The 20,071-nt window shown below is 45.2% G+C and overlaps 1 pseudogene across 1 annotated transcript in view; it reads left to right on the top strand.

Moving 5' to 3' along the window:
- The first annotated feature begins 317 nt into the window (after positions 1 to 317).
- LOC311532428 overlaps positions 318 to 20,071 on the top strand; it is a 74,049-nt pseudogene continuing 54,295 nt past the window's right edge. The window contains exons 1-2 of the transcript in view: positions 318 to 359; positions 1,401 to 1,749. The product of the transcript in view is annotated as an uncharacterized misc_RNA (transcript). The remainder of the gene's footprint in view (positions 360 to 1,400; positions 1,750 to 20,071) is intronic.

The following is a 20,071-nucleotide window of genomic DNA, read 5'->3' as shown; positions in this document are numbered from 1 at the left end:
GATGCCACTCAGAAACAGCCTGAAGCTCATTCTCACTGCAGCCCCCATGAAGTCAGTGGAACGAGACGAGGAACGCAGTTGGCCTGTACAATTTTAAGATGAAAGAAAGATGAAGAGTGCAACGTGCATGTCACACCCACTGAGGCTGCGATTAGCCCAATCATCACAACCCTTGAGGAAAAGAGCTCCATCCAAAGGAGGACATAGCAAGGCAATCAAGTTTGTTTTGTAACTAATTAGGACCTCCTCCATAAACGACGTCACAGATCCTCCAGGCAGTCCCAGGGACTGTATAAAAGCACACAAGACTCAGCGCTCTTCTAAACACTTCTCCGGACTTCATCTCCTCAGTGAATTAGGTAAGTCTCAATCTCTTATTAACTATAGAGATGTCACAGTATGGTCCATTTATATTTAGGACTGAATCTTGCACTTACTCCTTGTGATTTGTATCAGCGATCAGGATTTCCTTCCATAATTCTGTTGTGCAGTTATTCATCTGCAGGTGCCAGAGGATTCACGATTCGAAGCTGATCGGGGAATTTAGGAGCAACATATGCATTTGGGAAACATAATTCCTGTAAACTGCAAATAGAATCGGGGCATTTACATCTTCTCGGTAACTTTAGGAAGTCCCTTACCATTTTTCACTTCGTTGGATTAGGAAGAAACTTGTTCAGGTTAGTCCAGAAAGGGCCAATTCAGAGGTCTTCTCCTTTAAGCTGATGCTGCTGTTACTCCTCACTCCTGGAGATTGGAGACTGGATGAAGCTGACAAGTGGTGTGATCCAATCTATCAATTCCTATGTTCTTCTGAGCAGTAACACCCATTGGAGGTGCTTCTTCTCGGATGGTGTAATTTAGTGTCACTCCATGGAAGTCAGTGGACCTAAACCTATTGTACCCCAGGTTGTACTTAGTGATTTCTTTGGAGAAAAGCAAAGTCTCTGTTTCTTCATCAGCAAAGAACTACACTGTGATACCGGACTCAACTGAGTTGCAATGCAGAGGTGAAATCCTCAAACGAAGGGATTCAGTTACCATGAAACCAGCCATGTTCTCTTTGAGAAATGTCTCAAATGAACACAGAATCCTAGGTGTCCAGCATAGAAATAGTTCTCCTTATTCCAGTTGGTGTTTTTTTAGACAAAGTCATTGAGAGGGGCTCAAAGGGGCCGGTTGGGAGGGAAGTTGAGTGCGAGTGGACAAGAGGCGTAGAAAGAGGATATAGGAAGAAATACGTGGCCATAAACATAGGGACTAAGGACACTTACCTCTCTCTCTCTCTCTCTCTCCCGGGCCCCAGGAAGACCTCGCTGCAATAGTAACTGAGATTTGAAGCCTTCCATCCACTGGCACTTGTACCTTTTCTTTACTCTAGTCCCTTGTGTGTGTTACAGGTTTACCTCCATCCCAGAAAGATGGCTTTCTCCGGCCTGTGCTATCCAGAATGCGGGGTGGCCCGGCCCAGTCCAGTCACTGGCAGCTGCAACATGCCATGCGTTCGGCAGTGCCCTGACTCCGAAGTGGTGATCAGACCCTCACCGGTGGTCGTGACCCTCCCGGGACCAATTCTCAGCAATTTCCCTCAACAGAGCGGAGTGGGAGCCATAGGAGCACCTGTGGTCGGACCCGGTTTCGGGGGCTCCTTCGGTCCTGGGGGATTGTACGGCTATGGAGGCCGTTACGGAGGATGGTATGGTTTAGGGGGCTATGGTGGTTACGGTGGCCCTTGGGGTTACGGGAGATGTGGTTATGGGGGATTCGGCGGTTCCCTGGGCGGTTATGGTTACGGGGCGGGAATATGCGGTTCCGGGGTATCTTGCCATAGGTACCTCAGTGGAAGCTGTGGGCCATGCTAACGCCAGCAGGAACATCCGTGGATGAAGGAAGAACCAGGAAATGAACAGCAAGATCCAGATTCACCGCTGACCTTTTGGGCATGGCTTTCAGAGGTGCTGTGAAAACAGGGCTCCACTTGAAGTCAGTGGGAGCTGTGTGCACTCAGCACCTTGGTCTGATAGCCATGCTGCATTTCTAATGTTACGCTTTAGGACTCTTTCTGAGTGGGAAAAAGAGACCTTGCTGTCAAGCAGAATTAGGCCATATATGTTCTATCCTATTCATCAATCCGTATCTCTGGTGTCTTGCTTTGACCTTTGCTGCTGCAGATGTCTAATGGAGAAGCTGCATAGTTCCTGCTTCTCTTTTGCTTTGTCTCATTACACATGGATTGGGGTAAAACAATAAACTTAAATTGGTTATAAAGAAGACTCGTTTGTCAACCTCTGCAGCTGCACCAATGCAAAAGGAACACTGTGTCTGAAATACATCCCATTGAGGCCTTTGATCAGTCACAGCTCTCCTTGAATCACTGGAAATACATTCTTTCCGCTCTGTACTATTTTTTCCTGTAACTCTGTACTGCCAATTGCATTTGCATTAAAACCTATGCTGCATCATAAGATCAGTCTCTGGTTCTCTTTGTTCCTCCCTCTTCGTTTAAAAATTGCGCTGGAGGAGATTCATCCCTTTATCAGCGGCAGCACCAGGTACTTCTCAAGTTGCACCTTTTCGAAGCCATGGAGTGATTGGAGCCATTGAAGCGCTTCAGTTCATAGCATTATGAGAGCCGTCCTTACCTTGGTGGAGTTCCTCCTTGGTTTATCTGTTTTAGCAAAGACTCTTTTCCTGCAAAGACCAGACAGCTTTTCCATTTAAGAAGGGAAGTTTTCCTATGGTTTGAAGAAGACCAGTCACATGGTCCACAGTAAAAGTGTTTGTGAGTCTTTGCGGGATAGTGACCCAGGTTTTTGGAAGGAAGAGACAAGTGGCCACCAAATGGCTTGGTTAAGGCAAGGTTAACTGGAGCCCCAACTCCTTTCAGGACAGGCTGATTTTGCTCTTGGAGTGCTTTGAAAGATTACCTCTTCACGAGAAAGGTCTTCTCAAACTGAACTCCACAGACCACCCAGCCTGTTCAATGGAGACTGCCTTCCCCTGGCTTTGAGTGTTTTGGGAGGGAGTATTCAGCAAGACAAATGCTGGGAAAACATTATAAGACAGAAAATATCTTCTTGCCTCTAGATTAATCCATGGCACACCCACGTCTTGAATACTGCATGCAGATGTGGTCACCCCATCTCCAAAAAGGTATATTCGAATTGGAAAAAATTAAAAAGGGCACCAAAAAGCAGTAGGGGTGTAGAACAGCTTCTCTATGAGGAGAGATTAAGAAGACTTGGCCTTTCACCTTGGAAAAGAGATGACTAGGGGGAGATATGATAGAGGTCCATAAATTGATGACTGGAGTGGAGAAAATAAATAAGGAAGTCTTATTTACTCCTTCTTATAACACAAAAACTAGTGGTCACCGAATGAAATTAAAAGGCATCAGTTTTAAAACAAAGAGAAGGAAGTATTTTTTGACAGAATGCACAGTCAACCTGTGGAACTCTTTACCAGAGGATTTTGTGAAGGCCAAGACTTGAGCAGGGTTCAAAAAGAAAACCCTAGATAAATTCAAGGAAGACATGTCCATCAATGGATATTAGCCAGTATGAACAGGGATGTTGTCCCTAGCCTCTATTTGCTAGAACATGAGAATGGGAGACAGGGGATGGATCTCTTGATGATTACCAGTTCTGTTCATTCCCTTTGAAGCACTTAGCATTGGCCATTGATGAAAGACAGGGTACTGGGCTAGATGGACCTTTGCTCTCACCCAGTTTGGCTTTTCTTATGTTCTTAATTTCTTCTCTGGAGCCCTCAGCCAAAACCAAGCCCCGTTTCCATTCCTATTGCTCCGCTGGGGCTAAGGATTAATGTTCAAATCTACGTATCTCTGGAAAGTCATTTTGTTGAGCATTTTGAAAAAGAAACTCTCCAACAGAGACTCTGCGGAGACTTAATTATGGAGCCAGCAGCCCTCTTTCAGAATAATTCTCCTTTTCCAGAACATTCTTCTCTTCTGCTCTGCTGGGACCTCCAGCGACATGTACAGCAAAGTCATCTGCAGGAGTCTTGACAGACAGTGGAGCAAATAATTAAGGGATCCATTTGAAGATTCCTAGATAATAAGATGATAAGTAATAGCATGGATTGATCCAGAACAAATTGTTTCCAAAACACTAATAGCTTATTTGACAGGGTAAGAAGCCTTGTGGATAGGGGGCATGCGGTAGATGTGGTATATCTTAATTTTAATAAGGTTTTGATGCTTTCTTGCATGACTTTCTCATAAGCACACAAGCGAAATATAACCTAGATGGCGCTACTAAAAGGCGGTGCATAACTGGTTGGTAAACCATTCCCAGAGATTAGTTATTGAGGTCCACACTCAAGCTGGATGGATATTACAAAATGGCTCCCCCAGGGATCAGTTCTGGGTTCGATTCTGTTCAATATCTTCATCGGTGATTTAGATTATGACACTCATAGAGTTTGCAGATGAGACCAGCCTGGCAGGGGTTGCAAGTATTGTGGAGAAGAGGATCAAAATTCAAAATGAGCTGGACAAACTGGAGAAATGATGTGAAGTAAATAGGAGGAAATTCAATAAGGACAAATGCAGACTATTCCATTGAGGAAGGAACAATCAGTTGCACACATACAAAATGGAAATGACTGCCTAGGAAGCAGTGGTCCGGAAAGGGATCTGAGGGTCATAGTGGATCAGAAGCTAAATATGAGGCAACAGTGTGAGACTGTGGCAAAAATAGCAAACATCATTCTGGGATGTATGAGCAGAAGTATTGTAAGCAAGACACGAGAAGAAATTCTTCTCTTCTACTCTGCATTGATTAGGACTCAACTGGAGTCTTGTGTCCAGCTCTGGGAGGCACATTTCAGGAAAAATGTTCACACATTGGAAACAAGTCCAGAGAAGAGCAAAAAAAATGATGAAAGGTCTCGAATACATGATCTATGAGGGAAGACTGAAAAAAATTGGGTTTGTTTAGCGTGAAGAGAAGGCTGAGAGCGGGCAGGAAAACAGTGTTCAAGTACATAAAAGGTCATAACAAGGAGGAGGGAGAAAAATAGCTCTCCTTAACCTCTGAGGATAGGACAAAAAGCAACGGGCTTAAATTGCAGCCAGGGCAGTTTAAGTCGGACATAGGAAAAATGTCCTAAGTGGCAGAGCAGCTAAGCGCTGGAAACAATTGCCCAGGAAGGCAGTGGAATCTTCATCAGTAGAGATTTTCAAGAGCAGGTTAGACAAACACCATTCATAGATGGTCTAGAGAATACTTAGTCATGCCTTGAGTGCAGGGCACTGAATTAGAAGACCTCCTGAGGTCCCTTCCAGCCCTACGCTTCGATGTCCCTTTATGTACCATGACTTGATATTGCAGGAACGGCATTTCCCACCATGGAGTTCCTCAAGATAGTGGGGGCTCCCCATTCCCAGAAGACGACCCTCCTCCTCTTATCAGGTTTTGGATCTGACGACACAAAAGGAAAAATGTATCCTGACCCACCTACCTCTTTCAGGACATGATAAAATATTCAGGTGGTGAAGGGAGATTTAGCCATCTGGCTCTGGATTTGGTTTATGAGCGATCCAGCTCTAGTCTTCTATATCGGACTATGCCTATGGACCGCTCCTTGGAATGGAAGAACATAGGCATTGGTACAGAAGATCAGGCCTCTCTCCCACAGTGGGCAGTACTAGAGACTTCGCAGGGAGGTGCAAGAAACCCAGTAGAACACAGGTATGGGATCCCTGCCCATCGAATAACTTTTTCACTCTCCCCCATCAATCACATCTACTTCCATTAATGGACGATACCCTGAAGCACAAGAGTCTACATCATTGTCAGAGTTCGGTCTACCCCACACATGTGGCAGGCCTATCAGCTCAGATGTGAATCCGTATCGTGCCTTTCATTTCATGGCTCTTTCTTTTCCCATGGATATGCCTGCTGGGATTAACATGGCCCATAGTTTCTATTAAGATACCAATGGCCCTATTGCTATCTAACTCTGCATTCCCCTACCACCATTTGCACCCCTGTGACCATATAATCCCCCACCACCATATGGGCCCCTATAACCATAAAGCCCCTACTAACTGCATGGGCCCCCATAACCGGATTATCTCCCATTACCACAGGATCACCCATAACCTTAGCATCCACCCATAACCTTATAAGCCTTTATCACCACATGCGCCCCCATCAACACCTCTGATGTCAGCTGCTCCTGAGGATCCCACTCTGCTTTCCTGGGAAAGAGCTGAGCATTGCTCCTGGGAAGGTCACAACAGCCGGTGGGGGTTGGATCAGCAATGTGGAGTCAAGGCACTGCCTTACGTCTGGCTTCTTGTCGCTGTTACGCATGCATTGTGGAATGTCACTGCACATGTTTCTGAAGCAAGAGATCTTTCTGCTCTGGAGATAAATTGGAAACACACAGCAGGCAACAGAAAACTGAAGGTACATTGGTCAGCGGAATAAAAAATTTAAAGAAAGAAAGAAAGAAAGAAAGAAAGAAAGAAAGAAAGAAAGAAAGAAAGAAAGAAAGAAAGAAAGAAAGAAAGAAAGAAAGAAAGAAAGAAAGAAAGAAAGAAAGAAAGAAAGAAAGAAAGAAAGAAAGAAAGAAAGAGAAAGAAAGAAAGATTCAACAAGGTCTTTTGAATCCTTTTTATTCTCTTTGTCCTAAAGAATGCTGTCACTAAGACGTATAAATATGTCAAATTTGTATCATTAACGGTTGTGATTTCCAGTTCATTAAAACAAATATCACGCAGAACATGGCTGGGATAGCATTATTAATGCCAGTTTCCTTACCAGACTGTAACCTCTACTTACAAATGAATTCAATCCAGCATCACAGTGCGGTACTTTGGTTTGTAAACCTTAGCAAGTCATTAACACTTGCTGATGACTAAACAAAAGTGGTGGATTTTTTACTCAAACCACCACATTCTCCCCTGCTGTAAATCTACATTAATCCACAGATGAAGCTCTGCACCTAGAATTACTTCTGCACATGAGAATGTAGTAATTGCCAGGCTGCAAGAGACGAGTGGCCCATCAGAGCCAGTATCCTGTCTTAATGAGTATCACTTACCAGCTGCTTCAGAAGGCAGCAGAAGAATAATGAATTAGTCCTTTATGGAGCAAATTTAGAGACTTTCTTCCTAAACCCGAAATGCAAAATTGGGGGTGAGATTTGTCAGAGCTCCCGAAGGGATTTGAATGCCCAAGTTCCTATTAAAATCAAAAGGCTCTCGTGTCCCAACTCCATGTCTTGCTCTGAAAATCCAGGGCTGAACGTCTAAACCATGAAGAAACCAATGCCTGAAACTCAATAATGTGGAGGGGAGAGGGGTGGACGGGGACGGGGACGGAGACGGACAACAAAACCCCCAAACCGTTCCCACTGTTCAGAATCACCGAGTGTCTGTGCAAGAGGCAGTCCTAAAATAAAAGGATCCCTAGCGCATCGTCTGAATGGTTGTGGAGAGAGCGAGTTGAACAGGATTCTCTAGTTCACACTGGAGAATTAGATAAAGCTGATAGAAGACCCCTGAGTCATGAGTGGTTTTAGACAGTTTTTTCGGCTGCGACTGGACTTGAAAGACCCTTTGTTCCTGAAGACCCAATTAGTTACTGTCAGAAATATAAAGGGAAGGGTAAACCCCTTTAAAATCCCTCCTGGCCAGAGGAAAAATCCCCTCACCTGCAAAGGGTTAAGAAGCTAAATTAACCTCGCTGGCACCTGACCAACATGACCAATGAGGAGACAAGATACTTTCAAAAGCTGGGAGGAGGGAGAAAAACAAAGGGTCTGGGTCTGTCTGTGTGATGCTTTTGCCGGGGACAGAACAGGAATGGAGTCTTAGAACATTTAGTAAGTAATCTAGCTAGGTATGTGTTAGATTATGATTTCTTTAAATGGCTGAGAAAAGAGCTGTGCTGAATAGAATGACTATCCCTGTCTGTGTGTCTTTTTTGTAACATAAGGTTTTGCCTAGAGGGATTCTTTATGTTTTGAATCTAATTACTTTTACAGAGGTGATTCCTTTACTTCTATTAGAAGTCTCCTTGTAAGAAAACTGAATGCTTTTTCATTGTTCTAAGGTCCAAGGGTTTGGGTCTGTGGTCACCTATGCAAATTGGTGAGGATTTTTACCAAACCTTCCCCAGGAAGTGGGGTGCAAGGGTTGGGAGGATTTTGGGAGGAAAGAAGTGTCCAAACTACGTTTCCCAGTAAAACCAGTTAAACTTTGGTGGTGGCAGTGGAAATTCCAAGGGCAAAGGGTAAAATTAATTTGTCCCTTGGGGAAGTTTTCACCTAAAGTGGTAAAAGTAAGCTTAGGAGTTTTTCATGCAGATCCCCACATCTGTACCCTAGAGTTCAGAGTGGGGAAGGAACCTTGACAGTTACAAACAAAGCTTTGAGAACTCCTTCCAATCATGGAATTTTTTTCCTCCGTAGTTTTGATGATGAGTTTGTTCCTAACTCCACATGGGGTGAGGTGCACATTACACCGTTCAGCTCATTCCTCTGAAAACTGTATGGGTCAGCTACATTGCTGGGATCATTCGACTGACTTCACTGATGGTGCAGTGGGAGATTCGGAAGCCCTGAATGAAAACCGTCCAATATAGTTCAGGAGCAGTGGTGAGCAGTGAGTGAGTAATCACTATGACTGGTTTTATTACTGACTCTGCCACTCGCTCCCTGTGTAACCTTCGCCTCAGTGTGCTTGTTCACCTCCACATCAACCAGATTGAAAAGTGATATTCTGCTCGAGAATCACAGGCTTCCTGAAATCACAGGACTTCAAAGCATCTGAGGCTCATTAAAGTTGTGTGTGTGCACAGGGATGTATTATTTTAATAGTAGAATTTTTTCCTTGGATTATATGCCCCCAAATTGTGGATTAGAATTAAAGGGCTTTCTCAACTGTGTCCTGGCCAGGTGGGAGTGGGGGAGTTGTGCATGGGAGAGACCCATCGATACTACAACCAACACCACAACAACCAATGAATACTACAACCAACACCACAGACAAGACAGACAGCACCTCTGGCTCTGCGCACACCTGCCCCACATGTCTCCAGAGGGGCAGCCCAGAGCCCCTGAGTAACGCTGGATTAAACAAACTTTACAAATGCACGTTAAGGTTTCTGATGTCATACCAATACTCCGTGATGATTCCTAGCCTCAGAATTTGGGGCTATTTGATTTTCATTCCAAAAAGTTTTACATTTCCATTTCTTCAAAAAACATTCCCTTGTAATGCTCAAGGGGCAAATGCTGAGCCACTGAACATTAGTAGAGCTCCATAGACTTCACCGACTTCTGTGCCTTAAAACCAAGCTAAGGCATTTTATGCTGCTCAGGTCGGAACCAAACTTGTTGTCGTGGAAGAAGAAGTTCTCCTTATCTCTACCTTTCTTGTGCTTCTTCCTTATCTTTATTTGCTGAAGTATCTCAAAAGACCCAGTTCTCTTGGCAACTCATGGATAGAGATGGAGTAGTTCATGTTTCCCATTGATTTCACTGGCTCAGCATCTACCCTTCAACTGGAAAATATGTATAAAAGGGAAATGCAAAGGTACAGTAACAAAAACCAAAGAGTCCCAAGGCAGGCCCTCTCAAAATTTTCTAAGAAGGCTTCTGTATCATCACCTAGCTTGTATGTGGGGAATTTCTTGGAATGGGAAGCCGTACCTGGAGAAGGACCGTGAGGGCTACCTGGTTGACCCAGCTAAGCCTTTTCCAGCTCTAAACACTTCAGCTCCATTTCTCCCTCCAAGCGCTTTGCCTCTTTCCTCTCTTCCACTTCCAAATGCTTCGCCTCCGCTTCTGCCTCCAGGTGCTTCGCCTTCAAGCGTTTCCTCTCCTCTCCTCTCCTCTCCTCTCCTCTCCTCTCCTCTTCTCCGGTTCAACCTTCAAGCACTTCATCTGGAGGAAGAAATTCCTTTCTTCCATAGTTAGATCTCGGCCGGGGTTAAGGGCATCCCTCCATCTTGGCACTGGGATCTCGGGTGGGAGAGGGCTGACCCTTCCCTCCTGGGAACTCTAAGATCCCCTATCTCCTCCCTGCATTTCTGTCATGAAGCTGGCTGGCTGGGCTTGGGCTTGGTCTGTCTTCCCCGTGATGTGCCGCTGTGGGAAGACTGGTTGTATTCGTCTTTTGCAGCCTGGCAATTATGTTCTCGTGTGCAGAAGTAATTCTACGTGCAGAGCCTCGTCTGGTCCAACTTAGTGCAGCTCCAGTGTGAAGCCAGCAGAACACTGCAGATTTACACCAGGGGAGGAGATGGTGTTTAGTGGGGTTTTTTTCCAAAGAGAAAAAATCGCACTTTTGTTCTTTCATCAGCTAGTACTGGTGTCTCGTTACGGTTTACAAACCAAAGCACCGCACTGTGATGCTGGACAGAACTCATTTGTAAGTAGAAGTTACATCTTAAGAAGGAAACCAGCATTATTAATGCTATCCCAGCCTTGTACTGCGTGATATTTTTTAATGGACTATGAATCCCAAGCATTATTGATAAAAATTCTACACATTTATACTTCTTTGAAACGGTAGCATTTTAGGAGAAAGGTAGAAACAAGGATTCAAAAGAACTGGTTAAGGGTGGATAAATTTATCTAGAGGCAATACGTCATTTTCTGTCGTACATAGTACCCATAACAAATGGCCAGGTTACCAAAGTTTTCCCAGCATTTGTCTGTATGAATAATCCCTATTGAAACACCCAAAGCCAGGGGAAGGCAGGCTCCATTGAATAGGGTGGGTGGCCTGTGGAATTCAGGTTGAGAAGACCTTTCTCATGAAGAGCTAAACTTCAAAGCATTCCAGAAGAAAATCATCCTTCTCCTGAAAACATTGCTCTGCCAATCAAGGAGTTGGGGCTCCAGTTAACCTTGCCTTAATCAAGCCATTTGGTGGCCACTTGGCTTTTCCCTCCGAAAACCTGGGTTGTTATCCCGCAAAGACTCACAAACACTCTTACTGTGGACCATGTGACTGGTTTTCTTCAAACCATAGGAAAACTTCCATTCTTAAATGGAAAAGCTGTCTGGTCTTTGCAGGAAAAGAGTCTTTGCTAAAACAGATAAACCAAGGAGGAACTCCACCAAGGTAAGGACGACTCTCATAATGCTGTGAATTGAAGTGCTTCAATGGTTCCGATCACTCCATGGCTTTGAAAAGGTGCAACTCGAGAAGCACCCGGTGCTGCCGCTGATAAAGGGATGAATCTCCTCCAGCGCGATTTTTAAATGAGGAGGGAGGAACAAAGAGAACCAGAGACTGATCTTATGATGCAGCATAGGTTTTAATGCAAATGCAATTGGCAGTACAGAGTTACAGGAAAAAATAGTACAGAGCGGAAAGAATGTATTTCCAGTGACTAAAGGAGAGCTGCGACTGATCAAAGGTCTCAATGGGATGTATTTCAGACACAATGCTCTTTTTGCATTGTGCAGCTGCAGACGTTGAAAACAAGTCTCCTTTACAACCAATTTAAGTTTATTGTTTTACCCCAATCCATGTGTAATTAGACAAAACAAAAGACATGCAGGAACTATGTAGCTTCTCCATTAGACATCTGCAGCAGCAAAGGTCAAAGCAAGACACCAGAGATACGGATTGATGAAAAGGATAGAACATATATGGCCTAATTCTGTTTGACAGCAAGGTCTCTTTTTCCCACTCAGAAAGAGTCCTAAAGGGTAACATTAGAAATGCAGCATGGCTATCAGACCAAGGTGCTGAGCGCACACAGCTCCCACTGCCTTCAAGTGGAGCCCTTTTTTCACAGCACTTCTGAAAGCCATGCCCAAAAGGTCAGCGGTGAATTTGGATCTTGCTGTTCATTTCCTGGTTCTTCCTTCATCCACGGATGTTCCTGCTGGCGTTAGCATGGCCCACAGCTTCCACTGAGGTACCTATGGCAAGATACCCCGGAACCGCATATTCCCGCCCCGTAACCATAACCACCCAGGGAACCGCCGAATCCCCCATAACCACATCTCCCGTAACCCCAAGGGCCACCGTAACCACCATAGCCCCCTAAACCATACCATCCTCCGTAATGGCCTCCATAGCCGTACAATCCCCCAGGACCGAAGGAGCCCCCGAAACCGGGTCCGACCACAGGTGCTCCTATGGCTCCCACTCCACTCTGTTGAGGGAAATTGCTGAGAATTGGTCCCGGGAGGGTCACGACCACCGGTGAGGGTCTGATCACCACTTCGGAGTCAGGGCACTGCCGAACGCACGGCACGTTGCAGCTGCCAGTGACTGGACTGGGCCGGGCCACCCCGCATTCTGGATAGCACAGGCCGGAGAAAGCCATTTTTCTGGGATGGAGGTAAATCTGTAACACACACCAAGGACTAGAGTAAAGAAAAGGTACAAGTGCCAGTGGATGAAAAGCTTCAAATCTCAGTTACTATTGCAGCGAGGTCTTCCTGGGGCCCGAGAGAGAGAGAGAGAGGTAAGTTTCCTTAGTCCCTATGTTCATGGCCACCTATTTCTTCCTATATCCTCTTTCTACGCCTCTTGTCCACTCGCACTCAACTTCCCTCCCAACCGGCCCCTTTGAGCCCCTCTCAATGACGTTGTCTAAAAAACACCGACTGGAATAAGGAGAACTATTTCTAGGCTGGACACCTAGGATTCTGTGTTCATTTGAGACATTTCTCAAAGAGAACATGGCTGGCTTCATGATAACTGAATCCCTTCATTTGAGGATTTCACCTCTGCATTGCAACTCAGTTGAGTTCGGTATCACAGTGTAGTCCTTTGATGATGAAGACACAGAGACTTGGCTTTTCTCCAAAGAAATCACTAAGGACAAGCTGGGGTACAATAGGTTTAGGTCCACTGACTTCCATGGAGTGACACTAAATAACACCATCCGAGAAGAAGCACCTGCAATGGGTATTACTGCTCAGAAGAACATAGGAATTGATAGATTGGATCACACCACTTATCAGCTTCATCGATTCTCCTGTCTCCAACAGTGAGGAGTAACAGCAGCATCAGCGTAAAGGAGAAGACCACTCAATTGGCTCTTTCTGGACTAACCTGAACAAGTTTCTTCCTAATCCAACTAAGTGAAAAATGGCGAAGGGACTTCCTAAAGTTACCGAGAAGATGTAAATGCCCCATTTCTATTTCCAGTTAATAGGAATTATGTTTCCGAAATGCATATGTTGCTCCTGAATTCCCCAATCAGCTTCAAATCGTGAATCCTCTAGCACTTGCAAGTGAGTAACTGCACAATATAATAGTGGAAGAAAATCGTGATCTCTGATACAAATCACAGAGAGTAAGTGCAAGATTCAGTACTAAATATAAATGGACCCTACTGTGACATCTCTATGGTTAGTAAGAGATTGAGTTGAAATGGACTTAGCAAATTCACCGAGTAGATGAAGTCCGGAGAAGAGTTCAGAAGAGCGCTGTGTCTTGTGTGCTTTTATACAGTCCCTGGGACTGCCTGGAGGATCTGCCATGTCATTTGTGGAGGAGGTCCGAATTAGTTACAAAACAAACTTGATTGCCTTGCTTTGCCTTGCCTTGCTATGTCCTGCTTTGGATGGAGCTCTTTTCTTCAGGGGTAGTGATGATTGGGCTAATCGCAGCCTCAGTGGGTGTGACATGCACGTTGCACTCTTCATCTTTCTTTCATCTTAAAATTGTACAGGCCAACTGCGTTCCTCGTCTCATTCGGCTGACTTCATGGGGGCTGCAATGAGAAGGAACTTCAAGCTGCTTCTGAGTGGCACCGTTAGCATGACAGGCTCTGATGAAAGGAATCTAGTCTGGTCCTTTCCATTCATGCTGGTCGTGGGTAGGGGCATGGGCAGTTGAGGTGTTGTAAGACAATTCAGCTGACTGAGACCAGCAACAAGACCAGGAGAGACGAAAATCATGTATTCTTGGAGAAGGAGGAGACAGCTGTGTGATGAGATTTGAGATAAAATCTGACCAACCACAGGGCATGTTGCAGAAAACATTCCTGCCAGAACCAGAATGTTGTTTCAAGTGTAAAATGTATCCTCAAGAGTGGGTCCCATGTGCAGGGAGGAAGTCAGAAATATCTTCCTTTGATTTCAAGCAACCACTTGAAGCTCTTTGAAGTTGAATCAGCCGTGCTTATTTACACCAAGAGAGCACCTGCATTTTCCAATACAAATCTTTGTAAAAATACTGTGAGAAAGCTCTGTCCTTGCCTCCGTGGATCCCGCTTGCCCTGGCAGATTTTGCTCGCCTCAGAGGTTCACTCTGACCCTCCACATAACCTTTCTCTTTCTAGCGACAAGAGTCACAGTCTACTGAGCCATTTTCAACATAAGCCAGCGAGGGAGGTGAGGTGCAGCTATCCTCCCTTGCACAGCCTCTGTTGTCTCCCAGTCTGAGTCATTAATCAGGAGGGCAAAGGGGAGGAGCCTGGGCCCGCCCTCCGCTCCGGGCTCCAGCCAAGGGACCCTAATAGTATTAGCTATAGTAGCTGACCTTTTAGAAACATGACACGTACAATTCCTTGGGCTTCTTCCCCACAACAGCCCCCACTTCCTCAGGCTCCACCTCCCCCTTACATCACGACCTCCTTCCTTATGCCTGATATGGTGTGTACTGCTCAGTATCTCCAACAGCGCAGCTTCCTCCCACAGCTCCTGACATGTGCACCCACCTGAGTATCTGGGAGGCATTTAACTAGTTTCAGCCAGCCCCTGATTGGCTTCAGGTGTCCCAATCAACCTAGCGTCCTCCCTGCCTCCTGGAAAGCTCTTCATTGGCCCCAGGTGTCTTAATTGACCTGGAGCAGCTGCCATTTCACTGATCCTAGTACCAGGGATTTGTTTAGACTGAAGCTAATATATCTATCTCCCACTACTTTTCTATAGCCAGCAGGCCTTGCCCTGTCACAATACCAAATGCAAAACTCTCTTTCAATGAAAATGAAACAGCCCCAAATTGGGTGGCTTTAAGTGATAATCTGATTCACAGAAGGATACTAGTGACTTTGACCTCCATTTTTTTATCATGACTCTGTTAATCAATGCGGAGTTGTGTAATTCCCACAACAATTTATTAATATGCTGAGAATACTACCCTTTCCATGTGTGAAACAACAGTGCGTGTTCATGAGGGGCTTTGAAATCTTGTGTTTGAAGCACCCTGAAGAACTTCCAGCCTTAACACCCTGACTCTCTTTGTTTGTGCCTAGAAACAGAGGCACATTGAGGTGAAGGTCACATGGGACTCAGCGGCAGAAACAGAAATACACCCTAATACTTCTGACGCATCCTACCACAGGCTGAGCCCAAGGTTGATCACTGTTACACTGTGTTCCAAGACAAGCTTAGTAACATGTCGGATTAAAAATGTTTGTATCCTTGGATCTAAGCACCAACAATTAAAGAAAATGGCTAATGTTCTGATCCACTTTCACTGTGTCTTCTTAAACATGAGGATAATACTTCTTCATAGGAATTACAAGTCTGTCAGTTTCAATTTTCTCCACGAGTGCGGTGGCCTTGGAAATCTCCATATGTAATTCAACCATCACAAACTTGCTTTAAGTCAAACCACCTGTCAGGATGAAGTCACCACATGCCCCATGTGTACTACTTTTTCTTTTCTTAGAAATACATCTCTGTAGTGGGTCAGAGTCAGGCAACGATAATGAATTCTTTCTGGTTTGTGAAATGAGGTACAGCACAGGTTATGTCTGCCACATGGCCTTCTTTATACCTGAGGATAAGAATGGTGCAAAGGAATCGTAAGTGTGTACTTTTGAAATTTTTTAATGTGTACGGAAAGAAAAAAACCTCAATATAGAATTCAGAATGGGAAAAATTTTGTGACAAGACAATTTATGTCTGCTGAAGTGTAAATATCCACCACTGAGCCAACCCCTTCAAATAAAACGAGTTAAAGGGCATTGGAAGAGTTTTGATGGTTGATCATTGTTCACATGTAGATGAGAAGATCTTTCACCCAAAAGTTCCTCCTCAAATTATCAAAACAAAATAGAAAAATATCCAGAATGAGCCTCTGTAAGAGTTACTCCCAAGTCAGGGAGGTATCTGGAAGCCATGAAAAGTAACTATCCAGACAGGTTCAGGAAATAGAGGGTAGTATTGGCATGAGTCGTCCCAACCATAGGGGTTTATTTCTGACTCTGCCAATCATTCCTGTCTCACCTCCAAATGAATGTGTCTCCGTTGACCTGCGGGGTAAACAGGTATAATTATAACCCTCAGGGTGGATTGTCTGAGGCTTCCTCTGATCTAAGCATTTCAAAGCACGTCACAAACGCACATCAAGTGTTATAGGGCCAAAGAACTGTATTCATTATAGCAATCATAACTTATTATTAGCCTTAGATGTTCCAAGCTTGAGGATTAGATTGACTTTAAAAATGTGTGTCAAGTTCCCAGATGTCATTCCGGTGCTCAGCTCCTGATTTCTTTAGCCTCCGAAATTGGGGCTCTTTGATTTTCGTTACTGTTCCTTTGCATTTCCCTTTTAGATATATTGTAAACTTGAAGGGTAGATGCTGAGCCAGTGAAATCAATGGGAAACATCAGTTCCTGCATCTCGATCCATGAGTAGCCCAGAGCACTGGGACTTGTGAGGCACTTCAGCTAATAAAGTTAAAGAAGAAGCACAAGGAAGACAGAGATAAGGAGAACTTCTTCAACAGTCACATTGCTTTGGGATTAGATGCGATTAGTCGGCAGAATGATCCCAGAAATGTTATCTGGGCCATATAGTTTTCAGAGGAAAGAGAGCTGCAGGATGTAATGTGCTCCTCGCCCCATGTGGAATTAGGAACAAACTAATCGTCAAACACAGAGGAAAAAAATTCTGTGAATGGAAGGAGTTTTAAGGCACAGAAGTCAATGACGTCTATGGAGCTTGTGACGGGGCAAGGCCAGATGGCTATAGAAAAGTAGTGGGAGATAGATATATTAGCTTCAGTCTAAACAGATCCCTGCTACCAGGATAAGTGAAATGGTTGCTGTTCCAGGTCAGTTAAAACACCTGGGGCCAATTAAGAACTTTCCAGAACGCAAGGAGAAGGCTAGGTTGATTGGGATACCTGAAGCCAATCAGGGGCTGGCTGAAACTAATTAAAGGCCTCCCAGTCAGTCAGGTGGGTGTGCATGTCAGGAGCTGTGGGAGGAAGTTGCGCTGTTGGAGAGGCTGAGCAGTACACACCATATCAGGCACAAGGAAGGAGGCCCTGAGGTAAGGGTAAAGTGGAGCTTGAGGAAGTGAGGGCTGCTGTGGGGGAAGTAGCCCAGGAAATTGTACGTGTCATGTTTCTAAAAGCTCAGCTACCACAACTGATACTATTAGGGTCCCTGGGCTGGAGCTCAGAGTAGTGGGTGGGCCCGGCTCCCCCACCACCACCTTTGCCCCCGGATTAATCACTGAGACTGGGAGACAACACAGACTGTGCAAGGAAAGATAACTTCTCCTCACCCCCCTCACTGGCTTATGATGAAAATGGCTCAGTAGACTGTGACCCTTGTCTCTAGAGAGAGAAGGGTTACGTGGAGGGTAACAGTGAGTCTCTGAGGCTAGCGAAATCCACCAGGAAACGCGGGACCCACGGAGGCAAAGACAGAGCTTTGTCACAAGCTCTGCTAAGGTGCAGTGGCTCAGGATCTGCCCCTTGAGCATTACAAGGGAACGTTTGTTAAAGAAATGGAAATGTAAAACTTTGTGGAATGAAAATCAAATAGCCCCACACTCTGAGGCTAGGAATCATCACTGAGTATTGGTATGACATCAGAAACCTTAACGTGCATTTGTAAAGTTCATTTAATCCAGCCTTACTGAAATGCGGCCACTAGCAGATTTTTTTGCAGCCATGACGGCCTAGAAAGCAAGGACAGAGATTGGGGGTGGCGGCAAAGCAGCAGCAGCTCCCTGCAGCTGAGGAATAGCTGTTACCAAGGGCAGCGAGACGCGCCACCTTGATATTTGTGCTGCTGCCACCAGCAGGGTTAGGCGCCCTGCACCGCGCAGCCTCCTCGGGGGTTCTGGGCCGCGGCTCCACAGACGTGCGAAGCAGGTGTGCGCAGAGCCATAGGTGCTGTCTGACTTGTCTTTGGAGCCGGTTGTATTATTCGATTGATGGGGTTCTCCCATACGCAGCTCCTCCACTCCTCCCTGGCCAGGGCACGGGGAGTCTGGGACTCCACAGTGGGCCGATGCGTTCCCAACCCACCTTCCAGGGAGCGGGCTCTCTCTGAAGGGGTGCAGGAGGCAGGGAGACAGAGACAGGATTTTCAGAAAGAAACCAAAAAATGGTTGAGAGACCATATTGAGATGAAGGTTACACAGGGAGCAAGTGGCAGAGTCAGCAATAAAACCAGTCATTGTGACTACTCCTCCCCATACTTCCCATTGCTCCTGAACTGCATTGGACAGTTCCCATTCAAGGCGTCTGAATATGCCAGCGAAGCATCTATGAAGTTAGTAGAATGATTGAAGGAATGTAGTTGTCCCACCAAGTTTTCAGAAGAAAGAGAAAGAGGAAAGAGGAAAGACAGCTGCAGCTCCCAGTGCCCAGGAAAGGAGAACTGCAGCCACTGGGAGCTGCAGGGAACCATGCCTGCGGACGATCAATGTAAACAAAACATCTCACAGCCTGACAGCAGATTACCCTGATGGGCCGCATGCCCCTGTTCTAAATTGTGAAGAAATAAATGCCTGCAACTCAAGAATGGGGGGAGGGGGGGAAGAGGGGAAACAACAAATGCCCCAAACCCCTCCCACTGTTCAGAATCACAGAGTATCTGTGCAAGAGGTTGTCCTTAAATAAAAGGATCACTAGCACATCGCCTGAATGGTTATGGAGAAAGCGAGTTGAATAGGATTCCCTAGTTCACATTGGAGAATTAGATAAAGCTGATAGAAGACCCCTGAGTCATGAGTGGTTTTAGATAGGTTTTTAGGCTGGGGGTGGACTTGAGAGGTCCTTTGTTCCTGAAGGCCCAATTAGTTACAAACCAAACTTTGAAAACCCGTTCCATTCACAGAATATTTTTTCTCTGTGTTTGACAATTAGTTTGCTCCTAATTCCACATGGGGCGAGTAGCACATTACATCCTGCAGCTCTCTTTCCTCTGAAAACTGTATGGGCCAGATAACATTTCTGGGATCATTCTGCCGACTAATCGCATCTAATCCCAAAGCAATGTGACTGTTGAAGAAGTTCTCCTTCTCTCTGTCTTCCTTGTGCTTCTTCTTTAACTTTATTAGCTGAAGTGCCTCACAAGACCCAGTGCTCTGGGCTACTCATGGATAAAGATGCAGGAACTGAAGTTTCCCTTTGTTTTCACTGGCTCAGCATATACCCTTCAACTTTACAATATATCTAAAAGGGAAATGCAAAGGAACAGTAACGAAAATCAAAAAGCCCCAATTTCGGAGGCTAAAGAAATCAGGAGCCGAGTACCGGAATGACATCTGGGAACTTGACACGCATTTTTAAAGTCAATCTAATCTTCAAGCTTGGAACATCTAATGCTAATAAAAAGTTATGATTGCTATGAGAAATACAGTTCTTTGGCCCTATAACACTTGATGAGCATTTGTGAAGTGCTTTGAAATGCTTAGATCAGAGGAAGCCTCAGACGAGCCACCCTGAGGGTTATAATTATACCAGTTTACCCCGCAGGTCAACGGAGACACATTGAGTTGGAGATCAGAAAGGAGTGATTGGCAGAGTCAGAAATGAACCCCAATGGTTGGGACTCTTCATGCCAATACTACCCTCTATTTCCTGAACCTGGGTGGACACTTACCGTCCACGGCTTCCAGATAGTTTCACTGCCAATCAAGGAGTTGAGGCTCGAGTTAATCTGGCCTTAACCAAGCCATTTGGTGGCCACTTTTCTTTTCCTTCTGAAAACCTGGGTCGCTATCCTGCAAAGACTCACAAACACTGTTATAGTGAACCATATGACTGGTCTTCTTCAAACCATAGGAAAACTTCCATTCTTAAATGAAAAAGCTGTCTGGTCTTTGCAGAAAAAGAGCCTTTGCTAAAAGAGGTAAACCAAGGAC

Source organism: Lepidochelys olivacea, assembly GCF_965140295.1.
Source record: "Lepidochelys olivacea isolate rLepOli2 genome assembly, chromosome: 1".
NCBI lineage: Eukaryota > Metazoa > Chordata > Testudines > Cheloniidae > Lepidochelys > Lepidochelys olivacea.
This window is presented reverse-complemented; position numbering and strand designations above follow the sequence as displayed.